Below are 14763 nucleotides of genomic sequence, written 5' to 3' on the forward strand. Positions count from 1 at the left end.
CTGGTCTCATATTCGTTTGTGAAAAATCAAACAAACAGAGTGCCCGACAGAAGGGAAATAAAAGTTTGATTGTCATAAGGGGACAGAAGTGCTCAGTAGCTGTGACAAAGCCAGCCAGCAGGGACATAAGTGGTTATGCCACCTGCCAAGAGCTGGAGTCCCTTCCAGCAAAAGAGATTTCATAGAGTTTGAAAGATTATTTCCATGATGAGAAAGACTGAAGGTTTAAACAAAGATATGTGATGACATTCAAATAAAGATGCATTTGCTTCCATTTGGTATACATTTTTCATTAAAATGAGACAGCTGTACTTAATATCTTCTAATTATTTCCTAATCTATTTTTGTACCAATCAGAAAATCCAATTACAAAGATTACTTCCCTTCACTCTTCTAAAGCTTTCCAACTGACTCCATAATTAAATGAGCAAGCCAGAACAAGCTACTTTTAATACTTTACAATGGAAAAATAGTTTCCAAGGAGAAGGGGCATGACCCTACATGCCTTGAAGTCAGCTGGAACTCAAACCTGCAGACAGTGCTGAGAAGAGCAGCAATCCCCAGAGTAGCTGCTGCTCTTGCAAAGGATGGGGCTGTCTTGCTAGCCTGGAGTCAGGGTGAATTACTGCAACAACAGCCAAGGAGATCTGGGTGCAGAGGCACAACTTTGCTTACTGTTTTGCCACTGAGGCACAGTCATTGCAGCATCATCACAATGTAAGACAGGCTGTTGCAATGGCCAACTGTGTACTTAATCACCGTGGTTGTACAGGTCACAGCTTTGCCTCTGAGTTAGAGCTGGCAACTACTGCTTGGAAACTCCTTGTTGCTTTATGATAATAATCCTATTTGGTCTCATTTTTCCATAAGCAGGACTAGGAAGCCACCTAGTCTGTCCTCTCATGTGTCTAATATCCTTTAAACGCATGCTAGTACCCAGCCTATATTTTAAACAGGCCAAATACTTGCATCACTTGAAATAAAAGAAAAAATAGCTGACATGAGAGCTGTGTTCCAGAGAGTAAGTGATGCAATGGCAGGAATGAATTTGGTACGGCATAGGCAGATGATTTCCATGTGCTGAACATAAAATCCACCTGCTACAGAGGAAGTGAAAAGCCTAAAGTCCCTGCAAGCTCAGCTGGGGTGGAAGGATATCAGCTCAGAGCTGGTGATTCAATTTACCTCTGGACACATGAGCAGTTTGGAACACAAAATGTACCAGAGGTACTGAAAAAGCATTGGCACCAACTCTCTGCATCTTTTGCTAGATGTGCACATTGAGCATGATTATTTGCCCTGCCTGGAGCTTAACAAGGAAGCTCTCAGCAGGCTAATTTACTTGCAAAAGTTTAAACCAGTGCCTATCTAATTACCCCTCTGGATGACCCTTTGCATCACCTCCCCTAAATAAAGCTGCCCTGAACTGGAAGAGAAGATTTACCTCCAAAAGAATTTAGGTACCACAAAGGGTACATACAGTAAAACTCTCATCCTGGTTCTGAGCAGGCTGGCACTGCATAACCAGTTTTTAACCTCATTGTCATTGAAGTCAGCAAGCACCTCTGAACTACTTCCACTCAGACTATGCCCAGCAGTAATCGCCAGGGTGCTGAGAGTGCCTAAGCAGGCTGCTTCTGTCTTGTAGGACTCTAGAATAAATACGGCTGCTAGGCTAAGCTATATTTGGAAATCCACTCTTATCTGCTGCACAGGACACAAACAGTGTTCCTAGACTGCAAAGGAAAGGAAAGACTGAGCAAGCAGCAAGTTACTGCTCTTCTTTGTCTGCTCTTGCCACAAAACAGGGCATAGCTCACTGGGTTTTAACAGAGAATGCACACATTCTGTGTTGGAAACATCACAGACACCGACGATTAACATCGACTTATTGCAAAGGCGAATGATGACCTCACCCTCAGAAAGTTTTACAAGCAGCAGGAGTAAGAAAGCAAGCTCTGAAGCAAGTGCTGACGCTCAGCGGGGTGCTCTGCGCAGTGCAACTCCCTGCTCTTGCTGCTCTGGCTTTGGGTAGGTTTGCACTGGAAGCTCTCAACGTTTTTTGCAAAGCTGAGGAACACATAATGCACGTAAAACTTAAATACTTCGAGTGATGCCTCTTTACACATGTCTCTAAACCGGGCAGAATGAATCCTTCTCAGAATCCTTCTCATTCTGATCCTCAGAACATCCCCTCTAATGTCAACTTCACACCTAAAAGCTAAGTCCTTTTTAATACCTGCCTTAGAAGAAGTGGCTATCAATGTGCTCCCCCTCTGACTGGTAGAGGTGACACTTCAATTTGTGGAAGATCTTTAGATGAGTAACACCTCCTCGTGTGCTGCCTTTTGCCGAACAGTTGTGGCACAGCCACTCACACGTGCTGAAAACAGCGCGCACCGCACCTGTCCTTCGCACACGGCAGAGGTGCAAACAGAGGCCTAAGGACATCCAATACTTTTTTTCCATTCACTCAAAAAAAATCTCAAAATAGAAGCCCCCTTGATGTTTCCTGTAGCAGCTCCTGCAGAACCTGATGCACTGCCCTGTCACTGAAGATTTGTGTACCAGTCATGCATTTATTTTCCAGGGGAGCTCACTGGGGCTGATCTCTGCTGTGAGTCACGGAGGCTTTGCTCACTGTCTGGGTAGTGGCGAGAGCAGCGTCACTCTGCACACGCAATCGGGCTCCCCGGTGCCACAGAGGGGAGCAGGAGGAGTGTGACTCAGGTTGGGGCATCCAGGGGCAGTGCTGCCATGGTGACTGTGCTCTAGCCATTGGATTACTCAGACTAGGCAGTCGTTAATTAATGGCTTGATTCTTGTTCCTTCCTTCCACGGTCATATTTTCTGCACACCTAAGGCAAACCACTGAAAGACGTCAGACTGCAAACAGCAGAGATTACAGCTGGTCCAAAGAGCACAGGGGAGAAAGCCCTGAGCTTCAAGGAGCACTGGTGAAGCAAGGCTGGATCTAGCTGCTGGTGTGACCACTGCCTCAAGGAAGGGCAGTGCCAAGATGACAGACACCAGACAGATTTGCTAAGAGCCTTTGTGCTCATCAATAAAAGACCTGAGATTCACTGCCAACACCTGTCTGCCCCTAACGTTCAGAAAGTTCCTTCAGCATCAGAGCAAAGATGGAAAACACATACCTGAAACCAGAAACTCCCAAACAGCCCCTTGATTCTATTATGAAGGAAGAAAGAGGCCAGGGTTTGACCGTTCTCCTTCCTGTAGGATCTCTGCTTTACATGTATGCAATAGATTTAAAAATAAATGACATTGCTAATACCTTAGTGATGAAGAAACAGACTATATTAACAAATGGACCTAGGGATATAGCTCAAGTGAGAATGGTACTTAATTACTTACTCAGATGTGTGTCAAAACCAACTGTCATTAAGAAGTTTGGACTGCTATTTTTTTTAATCTAACAGCACTGCAAATCTTAAGTTATTCAAGGACAGAAAGAGTTATGATTCATCGTGAGGCTTTCATGACAATGAGTCTAAGCCCTGCACTAGAACAACTCAGGTAGTGATCTCACTGTAGCTTACATAATCACTCAGGTCAATTAAAAGCTACAAAACTAGCTCTAAAAATTGCAAATGCATTTGTAACAGCTATTTGTATTTTACAGAGCCTAGCAGCTTCAGCTAAACAGGAGACCCCAATGTGCCACGCAGAGTCCAAATATTAAGCAAAGCATAGTTACCAATGCAAAAAGATGAGAAACTCAACCAGCAGGTTCATTATTTCTGGTTTAGAGTTCAAAATTGCAGAGAAATGTCTGACTTCATTGCACCTAATATGCATTTACACTTCATGTACAAAGGTGCCCTTCACATATTCTGCTCTCTTTGGTGACCTCAAGCACAGGTACCTCTTACAGCAATCAGACAAGACCAGCCTAGGAATGACCAACTGCCCAAGGACCTTACTCAGGCTTCTCAGCAAAAACTTGTCACCTCCCTGTCCTCACTCGCTGCTCTCCTCAGAAGCCTTTCTTCTTCATTTGCAAGTGCTTTACCCGCAGAAATCCTGTATAGGTGATCAGTACTGTCACAGCCTCTGAACTGTAACTCATAAACAGCTGCAGACTGACTGCAGAGAAAGACACGCCTGGAAGAGCTCAGATTTCTTGTTTCCACTTTCAAAGTTAATGTAAATATCAAGATAAAACTTTGAGCATTTTTAATCAAGAAAAAAAAACAGGAAAAAATGTACAAAGTTTATAATAAAAAGTTGAAAACAGATGGGTTTTTTTCAGGACATTCAAGCACTGGAGAACATCATGTATATTCATGGTGTGGATTACACAAAGAATTAAATAATCAGTAACTGGAAATTAGCATTTCTTTAATTCAGTTGGGGTTTGGTTTTGGCAGAAATATTTAAACTATTTCCAAAAGGTCCACTACTGAAAGTGTTTTCCCAGTCCTTACTTTGAAGCGAGTCTAAAAGCTGCACACACCATGGATTTAAAAGGTCACTGCATAATCCAATCTGTGATGAACATTTTCCTTTGTAGTTATGACTATACTAAAATAATGATCCCAATTCACAGGATGATTAAACAGATCTATTAATTCTACTTCAGTGAAGCAGGTTGTGTATAACTAGCCTAGCTGAAGCACAGTTCACAACACCTTTTCCTTCAAGGAAGTGTATTTTACCAATTCAAACAAAACCACTAGTTGTTGTTCAAACTTAGCTTTTTTCTCATTAAAAGCTGCAAAATAAGACCCTGGGTTTAGTACTAATTCAGAGCAAGCATCTCAGAACTCCTGCTGAACATTATCTTTCTGCCTGCTAATTTCAAGGCACTCATGATTGCCTTGATTGCTTTATATAAGTTCCCACACTGTTGAAGCCATTTGTACCAATATTCACTGAGATGAGTGCACTTGACAGAAGGTTGAAGCCTCTGCAATTTTACAAAACTTCCTCAGAGCCCCTTGATATCCACAATCATATCTTCCTGTGACAAACTTGACTTTAGCAGACTTCTCTTGATTTCTCTAAGATTTCATGTATTTTCAGGAATGTCTTGAACTGATTACACGAACAAATCTCTGTCTCATCCAGAAGAACAATTAATATGTAATATTCTGCTTGGTAAAAGCTCCCTCCTTCTTGCATATTTTGTACTCAATTTACATTTCATGCTAATCAGTCAGGAGTGAGCAGAAATATAGTATGAAATGCTATTTTAAATGAAGGAAAACCACTTCCCTCATCAGACAGTTAAAACAGATGGCAACTAAGTAACTACACTTAAGCAGTTAATATATTCTGTACTTTTTGGTTTTCAATTCATGCATTAAATCCTGGCAGTCAGTTTGATGAGTTTAATCTGTGAGTAAATAGATTGAGGTGGGGTTAGGATACAAAAAAAATAGTTAGCTCTTTTTGCAGAATCACATCATCTCACATAATGCTATAGAAGAGGACAGAGGCAACAAAAGGGTCTAAATATCTATCCCACAATGTCATTATAATCCCTCAGCATCCACACAAAATGAGGCCGAATCATGGCAATAACCACTTTAATTTTTTTTCCTTACATAAAGTCATTGTAAAGGCACAAACAGAGCTGTACAGAGACCCTGGCTCCAGAGAGCTGCTCTGACTCTACTCCTCACATGTTCATGAGCTTAATTTCAAGCTATGAACTGTGGAAGTAAGCTCCATGTTTTGTATATATGAGGTTAAAACACAGTTCCTGATCCCTTTGCTTTTCTGACTGATTTCTTTACCCCTATGTTGCTGTTTCCTTCACCACCTTCTTTTTTCATGTGGCATGCTCTCCTAGAAGGAAAATACTGAGCAATGCATAACAAACAAAGGCATCACTTAGTGGTGCCATGCATTGTTTGATGGAGAAATTCATCAGGGGAGCCATAACCAGCGTAACAAACAGGTGTGCCTACAAGGTTTTGTATAATTTTACAAGAAAGACAATCTTGATAGTCAGTGCTTATTAATTCCACGATTACTGCCTAATGAAGCAAACTTGCTATGGATGCTCATCAGGAAGCAGCAGAAGAGTGATTCTGAGGAACAAGATACCTTTTCAAGGTCCTCCCACATGACATAGAATCAGGAAATGATTCAGAGCGCAGAGAAGATGTGGTGCAAGCTCCAGCAAATTCATATGACTAAGAGCAGCACAGGTGTTTGAACAAAATGTTTGGACTCTTTGAGGTAATTCATCCCATTGGCTCACTTACCATCTTGAAAATCTGTTCAGCTGCTGCAATGACAGGATGCTCTCAGGACAAGGTAGGTCTGACACACCGCTCTGTTCAGGTGAACTAGCTGGTGGCAGTCTGTTCTGCAGTTCTTCCACTCGAGCAGGTGGACAGCCAGCAGTGAAGTTCATCTCAGAGAAGTGAAAATCCCTGGTGCCAAAGAATAAAGTGACAGATTGGAAGGTTCTATTTTTGAAAAGTGCTGCCATGTCTAGTTAGTATCAAGCACACATTTTCTGCACAGTAACAAATGGATGTTGGACTGAGCTTGGAAACCAAAGCCAAAAGCATACAGAGGATTTCAGCCAGGAAAGGGAAGCAAAAGTGCTTTTCTGCACTGAACTGCAGAGAGCAGGCATTCTCATTACACTAATGTTCTCCATTTTGCTTCCTTCATTTCCTTTCAAGTTCTCTTTAAGGACACAGGACATGAGCACAGATGATGCTATGTATGACCAAATTTGAAAGTTAAGGGAAGCAGCTATGTTAGCAGCAGGAAAATCAATGGCTCCACCTCATATATAATTATCTGCTGCCAAACCCAGTAATCACTACAGAAAGCTTTCATATGAAAACCCCCAGTTCACCCCACCCACCAAACAAAACGTTTTATTTCCTTTGATGTAATTTCTTTTACAGAGGAACCAGGTAATTTAAACAGGAATCCTAACAACTAAGCTACTAATAATCTGTTTATGCATTTATTTGCCCTATTTATTATTCTGTGCCACTGTATAATTTATTGCTTTTGTTTTCAACCATTCTTTCAGTGCAAAAATCCCAAATCTGATATACTCATGGGAGTTAAAGCACAAACCCAGTATTGTTACACTGGCCATTCTATAGGCAATCTGCCCACCAAAACACATTTGTGAGCAGATATAAGTGAAATCTGTAGGGTGATGGCATGCTGTTACAGCTTCTAAGAGAAACAAGCAGGGGTGCTTTCCATTTATATAGTGACAGTAAAGGATTTTCTTTCCTTTTTTTTGTTTTTCATACATTGGCTTTCCATTTTCAGGCATTTAGATACTCTCACTGCCAACTGTTACTATATCCAACTTAAGTACATAACATTAATGGATTAAATGTACTAAAATGTATTAACATTTATTATAAATAAACAGGAAATCTATTGTAATTAGTACAGTGCAACTGAAAGAGAGAATCTGCCTCCACTCATTGCAGCTCTGGCCAGTGAAAATTGTTTCCATGAACCAGTATTGTCCAAACCTTCCCAGCCACTGATATTTAGCACCTCACATCTCACTGTTTTAATATTAGAGACAACCAAGCACTCCATCTTAGTAACTTCTGGTCTAGAATTAACTGTCCATAACATCTGCTTGTAAATTCACAGCCTAACTAGTATACACCTGGTTTACTGCTGTAATATTCTGGGCATTTCCCTTCTACATTCTTGCCTGTGATGATAAAGTCCCAGCCAGCCTTTCCATACTTTGTTTAGATGGGATTTCAGATAGCGCTGGGTAAAAGCACATGAAGTGCCAATATGAAAACTCATGTTATATGGCCAGTACTAACATCTTAAGTAAGGAGCTCTCAGCAAGGAAAGAGATGTAAAGCACTTCTGAGAGAGTTCTTCAGCTGAGCCAAATCACCATTATCTATTTGACATAGATATTTCACACAGAGGCCCTCAAAGGCCTTTTTATATCCATGCATGCTATACACACATACTTATATAGGCAAAACTACCGCAAAGATCTCAAGGATGGTGAGCAAGAAGAAGGTCATTGCAGCAAGTACTTTAAGGGATAAGTGTTGAATAGTGACACGGAAGGACTAAATTATCAAGCTGTCACCTAACAGAGGAACAGTGAAGTAGGGAAGACTTAGCCGGTTGAATAACCAGTCCTGTGGGCACCTTAGAAGGGACTCTGGAGATGAAATTCTTTGAGAAGGGAGCTGTTATTCCAATTATAATGACCTTACATACTCACTTATATCTGACTCCACAGACTATACAGGGGATTGAACAAACAAACCTCTCTCTAACCAGATACATTAATGCAGAGAGTGCATGCCGTACAGGGTAACAGACATTTGCAGTACATAAGAAAAGGACTATCCTCTGTCTTTAAGACAAGATGAGTCCATGAGAAAATTCCTGATAGGACACACTTGGTACTTGCCAGGAGAGTTAATAATGAAGGATGGGAACATGGATTATTCTTCAAACGCCCTGGGAATTAGAAAAACAAAGCCCTCCCTTCACATAAAAAACTTTACTCATTTTTCGGTTGTGCCTTTTAATTTGCAAGCAAAACAAGTCACTTAGTGACACACTTTTCAGTGGCCCAGAAAAAGAACCATCTGAGAGTTAAACCAGTACACTAAGCTATGACTTACTGAGAGCCAGCAACCTCATGCTTCTAGCAACACTGATGAACACAGACTGTAACCTCTGGCACAGTGGCCTAAGTATAAAACCGAAAGCAGTAATGACTCAAGTTGCTTTCCCACGAGCTACTCTTATCCTTTCATTAACTCTTTATTTTGTATTCTGACTTAACTGTCAGCATGCTCTGAAGCTTGTTCAGAGGCTGCCTTCATAAAGCACCTTTGCTACATGACATGTCCTCCATAAGTGTCACATTGTCAGATACTAACTTGACCTTTCTCAGAGTTTAACAGAAAGGAAGTTATAAAATGAGGGGAGACCCAGAGAGCACAGTGCTGCTTATGCTCAGAAATCATTATCTCATCACATAAAAACTCTCTGCTACAGTTTCTAATTAACACCATAAATTGCAGTCCAACAGAACGGAGTTATTGGAAGAAACATTCATAGAAATTAAATTTAGAGGGCTTGTGGTCAAATCTTCAATCACTACATTTCCTTTGGAATTGGAGCTCTCCATTCTGTCGTAAACGCTGAGGACGCTGCTGCTGCTGCCATGAGTTCACACTGCTGTGCTGTAACATCACTTGGAAACTTTGGATCTGTTACTGCAAGCTGACCAGCTGGCTTCAGACGAACACCGGCACCAGAGCCCTGCTGTGATCGGGGGGCTACCTGTGCATCAGGAACACACACTTGGCCCTCAAAGGAGCACCCAGGGCACTGGCCAGGCAGGAGAAAGAGCTCCGAGATCTCCAGTTGGGACCCATCAGCTGATCGCCACTCGAGGGCAGCATTTCAGTAAAAAATCCCCACTCGTGGGAACAAAAATTGAGGATATCAAACTGCTGGAAGATTTTGTTGCAGGTTGATCTCAAAGTTCTCTGCATGTGTATAAACACGGTGGCAATGTGACAGGAGAGCTGAAGTGTAAGCAGTGAAATAATAAAAGGAGTATCAGATGAATAAGAGCAGAGAATAGGAGCATTGTGAGAACGAGCACCTGCATGATTCTCCTAGCTCTTCTTTCAGGTGAGCAGGGGACTCTTGGGCTATCTGCAGGAATCTGAAGATGTACATTTCAAAGTCACACTCTTTAATCACCTAAGTGACTCCACAGATTGAAGCAAACTGGAATCTAGAAGACAAAACAAGACTACTGGGAATTTGGATGCTGTCTTGAATCTGAAGGAGAAAGGACAACAAAAAGATGGAAACTTAGGAGAAGATAGGATGAAGACAGGCAGTTAAGAGTTTAGTAGGTAGTGCATGAAGCTGAAAAGCTTGATATTCTGATCCAGATTTTTGCCATGTCTGCTGTCTTCATGTTCTTGGAGAATTTCTGGACAGCTTTTTTCAGTTCCCTGATGACATAGTTTGAGGTACACTCTGATAAAGGATAGATCTCTTTGAAAACCCTAGTTGACTGCTATAGTACTGAACCCTAAAATTTAGGGAAGGGTCAAAATGACTAATTTTAAAGTATTTTTAAGTTAAACAAATCTAAAGACACTTATAAAGTAAACAAATCATTTTTCTTCCTGTTGGAACAGGTTATGCAAAATTGCTGGTAAAAATAAGCTCAAACAATCATTTTAATAACATATATAGGTAAAGCTGTCTTTTCCTCTGTGGTTCTTCACTAAAGAATGCTCCCTTTGGGTCTAGGCAGAGCTGCAGCTGAAACTACTTTGGCAAAGTGAGGTGCACAGGGAACCATTCAGCAAAAAAACAACCACTGACAGATGAATATTGAATTGTATTTAATATCTGCATGAATAAACTATTTCTAGTTTATTATTTCACCTGTTTACAGATTTTTCCAATAATATATTCTCCAAATAAAAGTGCTGAGAGTAAGAAAGCCACTAACAGAGTAGTAATGGGGTGAAGACACCTCCTTATTACCATCCCTTGGGCTATTTTGTAGAGCTCTCCCACATGACAGAGCTGTCTTTCTTATGCTCATTGCTGAGGTTACACATCAGTGGAGGTGCCATTAACTATCATATGACATCTACATTTAGTATATTCATTGCTTTTAATTAAAATGAGGCTAAAGCAGGGATTAATCGCATTAAATTTCAATTCAGCAGGGGAAGGTAGACATTTTCATTAACCTGGCACCAGAAGGCTCACCAGTGATGGCAGAGTGGGATAATGGTGAGGATCCTGCATATAGAGGCCTTATTTAATGTGCAGGTGCATGTGAACAGAAGCCCCCTATGGAAGCAGCAGGTAGCACAGATACATGAGGCAGAATGAATATAAACATCTGCAAGCTAAATTAAAAACCTGTTTAAACTCAGAAGTGTTCTGCAATGATTAATATTTCAATGCAATATGCAAGAACTGATTTTGTAATTAATTTCACTCTGGAAATTGAAATAAAGCACAGTATACTAAGTTCCCTTGATAAAGGAATCACCCCAAATTTGTCTGTTCTCCACTCATTTATCTCATGTTTTTAGCTCATTATCTCCTCCCTTTCCAAAAGGAGCATGGCGTGCGGCTGTTGTCTTGCAGCAGGGCTTAAACGGACAACAAAAGAGAAGCAATGCATGGCATCACCACCTGCACATCTATAAACTGCTCTGAGAGGTGAAAGTTACGTGCCCACTATCTTCTGTCAATAACCTGCTTGTTAAACAACGTAAAAGGGACCATGCTGTTGACACATTATGAAGTCAGTCAACATGTACCCATCTGCTGCATGTAATTTGAGGTTGCATGCATCATCAGCAACGCATGAATCAAATGAAGACTATAGTCTGACATTTGAGCAGTACACTGAAAATATTTAACCCAGAAGACCTGGAAGGACAGCAGCAAGGTCCCAGAGCACCTTTCTAACAACTGCTTCTTAGTATAGAGGAGCACTTTTTGTAGTTTATGATGTTAATGGGTATATATGGTGATGCCCCAAGTGTTTTCTCCTACTGTACTGTTGACTTCACTGCCTGATAACTTAACCAGACAGAGATGTTTGATTTCAAGGATTTTATGACTTAAAGGAAAAGATGACAATTAAAATGCTAAAAATAAGATCTGAGCAAAAAGAGAGCCTGAAGGCCAGAGGCTGTCCCTGAAGAGCCACTTAACAGCCTGTCTCACAGTCCTCCAAATCAGCTTCAGCAATAATTTCCTGCCTGCCAAGCTCCTTGTGATGCTGGCCTGGTAGTCCAAGGTCTAACACAGCCATGAGTAATCCCCTTTCAGATGCAGATGTTCAAAATATGCTGATCCCATCTTATGTGTCCAGCCCACATATTTTCAGTGGAAGTGAGTATGAATTGCACAAGACTACCTGTCCTTTCAGCATGCACAGGTAGAAAACAAATACCAGCCAGAAGATGCAGTTAGGAAAATGACACAAACTGGCATTACCATTCTCCAGTAGGTCACCCCAAAAACTCACATGGTGGGAGGAAACACACCTGTGATAGCACAAGTCAGCCTTCACAATAGGACCCACTGCACTTACATCCTTTCTCCCACTGCTCCTACCAGCATGAGACTTGCAGAACTTGCATTACTCTTTATCAAGTGATGTATAAATAAAGCCTGAGGTAATGAAGAATGCACTACAGTACGTCTTAGAAAGACAGTCCTGCCCTGCAAACGGTAGGGAAGAGGAGGAAATCAAACTTCACTGGCGCTTTATAAAATGATAAAAAAATCTCTAAGAATGCAAACTCCCATCACAGGATATTGCAACACTATCTTTTAACCTTATCACAGAAACCCCTGGTAGCTCCTGCTGAAAGCTTTAAATATTAATAATGGCTCACAGCTGCTGCTGCCACATAATGGTCTTATTTTGATGAGGGATATGTGCACAGCTTCAGTAATGTGCTTTGCTTCAGATGAGCCTGCTTTGCTTTTGAAATTTACACAAGGCCCTCTCTCCTTGCTGCAAGTAATTGCAGGACCCCCTTAAAAGGCAGGATTTGTCTCTGATCTTTGTTCTACATCACATCTTTTTTTGGTCAGTGTTTGCAACATGAGCAGAGGTGGACAGCATACACCACTCACTGCCAAGGGGTAGCCTTCTTTTTGCTTGTTCTGTCCTAGTTACTCTGAATCTGCCCACATATATAGTCCGCAAGGATAGATTTTTTTGTTGCTCCCGAAATTAAACCACCCCTGTCCTACATCAGTACAACTATTTTAAGTGCTAATGTCTTGCTTGCATCATCATAATCAAAGTTAGGAAACATTCACTGCTTCATTTAATCCTTTACTAAGCAAATTTGTTTTTCTTTACTGACAAACTAGCTGATTATCTGATCATTAGCAGGATAATTACCTAGCTAGGAGGCATTCTCTTCTCTACTTACATTGCCATTTAATCTACAAGACTCAGTCCATATTGAGCTCTCATTTGGAAGACTGCTGACTTTTTTTATCTGTAGATCTATATAATGTTTAAAATAATCAGGACCACTGTGCACTTAGTGATCTAGACATAGGAGATTTTCGATGATAAAATGGCAGCTAAGTATCCAGCACTAACAGGAAGCCAATGGACTGCATAGATGTAAATCCTGTTGGTTATTTAGGAATTCATCATAAAGCTCTATTGAAAACTTTTATCCTCCAAAGTCAGGAAGACAGGAGAGGCAGCGAGAGTTCCTAAATGAAATGATTCATTAGAATTACCTTTAACTACTGCTACATGTGCAAATAGTGTAATATTATCTCTTATGCATCTTTTCTGTCCTTATTCAGTTCCTGTACAAGGATTTTACATAAAAATGCAAAGCTAGTATTGTTTAGGTCTGAACATGTCCCTGAGGGGAAAAAAAGAAATGACGAAAGGGCTTTTCCTGACTCCAGACTCAGCTCTAAGGAACCCTCAGGTTGAGCAGGTACTCCACAATGTTGAGGTGTCTGAAGTGAAAGCTTTCATTTTAAAAAGTATGTTTCTAGCTGCTGTAGCTAGAGCACAACTTCTCAAATGTTAAATGAATAATAGATGTAACATCTGTAGCCAGCCTTGGAACAATGACTCAGGAGTGAACTCTATCCTATGTAAGACTGATGAAAGTGTCAATTCCAATCCCCAGTTATGGGAATTCACTGCTAGCATTACCTCAAGAAATACTGATTGAAATACAGGAGACAGGTTTAGGCAAGTATAGCTTCTTTCAGCTGGAAGGTACTGTGGGGAAAGAAAACACACAAGGAAACAGGAAAGAGCAGGGAGGAAGGCAGTCAGCAGAACCAAAAGACACCCTTGCTGAACAGAGAACATGATCAGACAGTAAACCATCACATTAAAAGTAATTGTTATGTAGCCCCTGCCCATCAGGAAATATCCACATACGTCAGTAAGTTGCTGATTCAGAGATAAGGCAGGAGAATATTGCTACAGAGAAATGGCAGTCCCAGAGCTATAGCAAGGAGTCTTGCCAATATGGCAAGTTTGACATCCTCACACTGAATGCTTGCATCTTTAGAGGTGGGCAGCCTTCCTGCAGCTCACCAGAGGAGCTTGTTCTCACCTGGAGTCATACATGGCAACCCAACAAGCAGGCAGCAGCAGGCAAAATGCCAAATTTGCACGACAGTGCTGACTCAAGCCCTTGCTAGTGTGACACTCTGAAGCAAGTGAGCTTCCACTTCTACCAGGGTCAGACACAGGTCTGACACCTAATATCCTCTCAGGGCCTCTTGTCATAAAGGCAAGAAACCCTAGACAAGCTAGCATTTCCCTGAGCTTTCATAAGATCACAGGCTCCACAAGCATATTTCAGTAGCAAGGACACCACATTCACTGCTAACAGGATTTTCTTCTTTAAAAATGATGAAGCACTAGCAAGGCACTTCCAGTTTCTTCTGTAACTCTTCTCTGGAGTTCTTTTGAATACATACTAAAACACAGGTAGAAATGGGTTAGCTAATTTAAGCTCTGGTTCGAGTTTTTAACTTAGTATCTGGTTTAGAGGGCATTCATTTTATGAAGAGAAAATCAAACAGCTAATCAGATCAAGTATCTTAACAACATCCCAGATACAAACATTCCTCTGGCTATAATATGGGTTTTGGGGCAAGAAACAAACATCTCTGCAAATTGCCCATGCAAAGACAAGACAATCCAACAGCTAGAGAAGCAAAAAACCCACTCCAACCTTACAT

Source organism: Pogoniulus pusillus, chromosome 17 (assembly GCF_015220805.1).
Source record: "Pogoniulus pusillus isolate bPogPus1 chromosome 17, bPogPus1.pri, whole genome shotgun sequence".
Classification (NCBI taxonomy): Eukaryota; Metazoa; Chordata; class Aves; order Piciformes; family Lybiidae; genus Pogoniulus; species Pogoniulus pusillus.